The sequence below is a fragment of the Nansenia antarctica genome (assembly GCF_963989245.1).
Source record: "Nansenia antarctica genome assembly, chromosome: 5".
Classification (NCBI taxonomy): domain Eukaryota; kingdom Metazoa; phylum Chordata; class Actinopteri; order Argentiniformes; family Microstomatidae; genus Nansenia; species Nansenia antarctica.
In genome coordinates this window covers 76,774,040-76,779,039 of record NC_137690.1, presented here as the reverse complement: position 1 = coordinate 76,779,039, position 5,000 = coordinate 76,774,040, and positions in this window count along the sequence as shown.

Sequence of the window (5,000 nt, the reverse complement as noted above, 5' to 3'; positions counted from 1 at the left end):
ATAAGATATAGAGAGAAGGAGAAGAGGAGATAGAAAGGCGTAACACAATCAAGGGATGAATGAAGGGATTTGCGTTTATCTTATCCTGTTCAGGACCACCAACCCCCCCCCCCCATCCCATCCCCCCAATCCCCCCACCTCTCCACCTCTCCACCTCTCTCTCTCTCTCTCTCTCCCACTTTCCACTTCTGTGGGGGCTGTGGCCATCACAATAGCTTGGGAGGTTTAGGGGCAGGGGGGGGGGGGGGGGGGGTGACGGACTAGGTGGCTGGACACAAGCTGTCCACCCCTGCCTATCCTCTCCTCTCCTCTCCTCTCCTCTCCTCTCCTCTCCTCTCCTCTCCTTTCCTCTCCTCTCCTCTCCTCTCCTCTCCTCTCCTCTCCTCTCCTCTCCCCTCCTCTCCTCTCCTCTCCTCTCCTCTCCTCTCCTCTCCTCTCCTCTCCTCTCCTCTCCTCTCCTCTCCCCTCCGCTCCTCTCCTCTCCTCTCCTCTCCTCCTCTCCTCTCCTCTCCTCTCCTCTCCCCTCTCTCATGACCCTGGAGGCTGGGGTCACAGTCAGCGGGCGGGGGGAACGTCCTGCTGCTACGGACCCCCCCACACAAAGACAAAACTAAGACCCCCCTCCCTCATCCCCCCCTCCCTCATCCCACACAATAGAATTCATTGCCAAAGTTGAGCTCTCATTCACACCCACACACCACAGACTTTTTAATAGAAGATTAGCTTAGCATAGGTTAGCTTAGCAACATCACAAAGGGCTTCTGTCTGGTTTACAGGGTTAGGGCTAGGTCATCCATTTAGGCTCCTAGCAGCCTTTAGATGAGGTAATTAAAATGTATTTTATCGTTTCAAAACAAACAAGGGTTATAAAATACAAATGATGCATCAAGGATACAAATACAAAAAGGTCATAGTTTCCATTGTGTCCTCTTAGTACAGTGTCTTAGTACAGTGTCTTAGTACAGTGTCTTAGTACAGTGTCTTAGTACAGTGTGTTTTTGCATGTTTGTCACACTTAAATGTTTCAGATCATCAAACCAGTTTTAATATTACACAAAGATAACCTGAGTAAATAGAAGATGCAGTTTGTGTATTAAGGGTTAAATGCTATCCTTTCTGGCCCAATGTGAAGGTAATTGCCCCCCCTTAACAACCAACCAACCGATTAAACACATTTGTTTGAAAGCTGAGTTCAAGCCACACCTAGGCCCGATTACTGCCAGACCTGTTCAATCTACAAATCTCTTAGATAGAACCTGTCTGACCAAGTGAAGTAGCCTAAAAGATCTTAAAAAGCAGCACATGATGCCTCCATCCAGAGATGGAAGTCATTGACCTCTATCAGTCTCGAAAGGGTTACAAAGACATTTCTAAGGCTTTGGGACTCCAGCGAACCACAGTGAGAGCCATTATCTACACATGGAGAACAGAACAGTGGTGAACCTTCCCTGGGTTAGGGTTAGGGCCGGTGGCCGGCCTACCAGAATGACTCCAGGAGCGCAACGACGACTCATCCAGGAGGTCACAGAAGAACCCAGAAGAATCTAAAGAACTGCAGGCCTCGCCTGCCTCAGTTAAGGTCAGTGTTCATGATTCCACAATAACAAAGAGACGGGGAAGATGGCGTCCATGGGAGAATGCCAAGGAGAAAACCACTGCTGAGAAAAAAGAACACAAAGGCTCGTCTCACATTTGCCAAAAACCATCTTGTTGAACCCCCAACATTTTGGGAAAATATTCTGTGGACTGACGAGTCAAAAGTGAAACTTTTTGGAAGGTGTGGGTCCCGTTACATTTGGCGTAAACCTAAGACAGCATTCCATAATAAAAACATCATACCCAAGCGCACTTGGGTTATGCAGCAGACAATGATCCCAAACACACCAGCAAGGTGTAACCCTAACCCACCTCTGAATGGCTCAAGAACAACGGAAAGGAGGAGGGAGGGTTAGGAGGGTTAGTACAGATAACAACAGATGCAAAAAAAACTCCATGAACTTGATGGTTCGTCCATCACAAGTCCAAGAGCAGGTCCTGTGTTACTCCCCCACAACAGCTGGGAGAGAGGGAGGGAGGGAGGGAGTCCACCTCCAGGAGGTCAGGATGGGGCAGGGGGTTCACTGCCGATCTGGGGGTGTATGCCCCCCTAAAAAGGAAAATGGGAGAAAAAAGGGGACAGTGGCTTGTGGTGGAGGTCACGGCGGAGCAGGGTGCACCCTGGGAGCAGGCGGTGATGGAGGGTCCGGTGGCATGGGAAAGTCACCTCTCGCTCAGAGAGAAAGGATGGGGGGCGGGGCCACAGGGGGCAGATGGCCTCTCTAAGGGGGGGGGGGCGGTGGCTGAGAGTCTTTAAGGGGGCGCTGGTGGCTGATGGGAAGGTTGGGATGGGGGTAGGGGGCGCTGGTGGCTGATGGGAAGGGTTGGGATGGGGGGCGGTGGCTGAGGGTCTTTAAGGGGGCGCTGGGGGCTGATGGGAAGGGTTGGGATGGGGGGGGGGGGGGGGGGCGGTGGCTGAGGGTCTTTAAGGGGGCGCTGGTGGCTGATGGGAAGGGTTGGGATGGGGGGTAGTTAGGAGGATTGTCACAAGACGGCCCTGGCTCAAAACAAGCTCTCCTAACTTGACCCTGCGACCTCCGCCAGTCTGCTGCTCTGTGATTGGTCGCTGGCTTGGTGGCGTTCTACCTCTTTGTAGCCGGCTGCAGTTAAAGTGTTGCAGTGTGTGTGTGTGTATGTGTGTGTAGGGGGGTTTGGGTGTGTATGTGTGTGTAGGGGGTCTGGGTGTGTGTGTGTAGGGCGGTCTGGGGGTGTGTGTGTAGGGCGGTCTGGGTGTGTAGTAAGTCATGTTTATGTATATAACATATATAACATATATAACATATATAACCCTATAGTAAGTCATGTTTATTTATATAACATATATAATGTATATAACCCTATAGCACATTTTACAACGACAAAAGCAGCCGCCCTGCTTAACAGAAAACACTAGTAAAAGAGAAACAACAGATAAAAATACACAACAACAAGAACAAGGTGCAATACAGAATACAGGTGCAGAAATAAAAGTGCAGAGAAGTGCAGTGTCGGGAGGCAGGCTCACCTCAGGTCAAAGGTCAGGGAGAAGAGATGTGTCTTGACAGAGTGCAGCAGCTTGCACTGGGCCTGGTCTTCAAGATACGCTACACCACAAAGACACCCAAGTACCTGTCAACATTCTTCCAAAAAGTGAACAACGTCCACACATACAACACCAGAGGAAGCTCCACGAACCACGTTCAACCGCGTTGCACCACAAACAAGGGGTTAAACTCGTTTGCAAACTATGCAGTAAAAATGTGGAACGCCCTTCCTATAATCTTAAAGGAGTGCAAAACACTGCCCACCTTCAAAACCACTCTCAAAAAACATTTACAGGAGGCTGCAATCCGTAACTGGACCCTCTAAAACAACAAAAACAAAAACAAAAATCAGATTAAAAGACCCGAACTACCCACTGTACATACTTTGTGTTTTGTCCCCCGCCCCCACCTGTGGTGTATGTCCCCACCTGTCCTACCCGATACCTTATGTTTTGTTGTATTGTTCTTCCCATGATGGATGTACGTTTATCTTGTAGATAGTAATAGTTATTTGTCTGTATTATCTTGTAGATAGTACTAGTTTTTTTCTTATGTCTGTCTTACATGTAACGATGAATTGAAAATCAAGGACCCCAATTGAAATAAGCCAGTGGCTTTCTTGGGTTTTTATCCTTTTAGTTGACCTTGTATGTAATATGTACTTTCATGTACCTACTTCTGCAAACATTCTAATAAAGTTTTCAATCAATCAATCAAATCAAAGCTAATGTTTTAAAAGCCTCGACGCAGATCTGACGTGGAGGGGGAGGCTGTTCCAGAGCCTAGGGACCTTAGAGAAGGCTCTGTCCCCTCTGGTTCTGAGCCTGGTCCTATGGGCCTTAGAGAAGGCTCTGTCCCCTCTGGTTCTGAGCCTGGTCCTAGGGGCCTTAGAGAAGGCTCTGTCCCCTCTGGTTCTGAGCCTGGTCCTAGGGGCCTTATAGAAGGCTCTGTCCCCTCTGGTTCTGAGCCTGGTCCTAGGGGCCTTAGAGAAGGCTCTGTCCCCTCTGGTTCTGAGTCTGGTCCTAGGGGCCTTATAGAAGGCTCTGTCCCCTCTGGTTCTGAGTCTGGTCCTAGGGACCTTAGAGAAGGCTCTGTCCCCTCTGGTTCTGAGCCTGGTCCTAGGGGCCTTAGAGAAGGCTCTGTCCCCCCTGGTTCTGAGCCTGGTCCTAGGGGCCTTAGAGAAGGCTCTGTCCTCTCTGGTTCTGAGCCTGGTCCTAGGGACGGCCTTAGAGAAGGCTCTGTCCCCTCTGGTTCTGAGCCTGGTCCTAGGGGCCTTAGAGAAGGCTCTGTCCCCTCTGGTTCTGAGTCTGGTCCTAGGGGCCTTAGAGAAGGCTCTGTCCCCTCTGGTTCTGAGTCTGGTCCTAGGGACCTTAAAGAAGGCTCTGTCCCCTCTGGTTCTGAGCCTGGTCCTAGGGGCGGCCTTAGAGAAGGCTCTGTCCCCTCTGGTTCTGAGCCTGGTCCTAGGGGCCTTAGAGAAGGCTCTGTCCCCTCTGGTTCTGAGCCTGGTCCTAGGGGCCTTAGAGAAGGCTCTGTCCCCTCTGGTTCTGAGTCTGGTCCTAGGGACGGCCTTAGAGAAGGCTCTGTCCCCTCTGGTTCTGGTTCTGGGCCTAGGGGCCTTAGAGAAGGCTCTGTCCCCTCTGGTTCTGAGCCTGGTCCTAGGGGCCTTAGAGAAGGCTCTGTCCCCTCTGGTTCTGAGCCTGGTCCTAGGGGCCTTAGAGAAGGCTCTGTCCCCTCTGAATCTGAGCCTGGTCCTAGGGGCCTTAGAGAAGGCTTTGTCCCCTCTGGTTCTGAGCCTGGTCCTAGGGACGGCCTTAGAGAAGGCTCTGTCCCCTCTGGTTCTGAGCCTGGTCCTAGGGGCCTTAGAGAAGGCTCTGTCCCCTC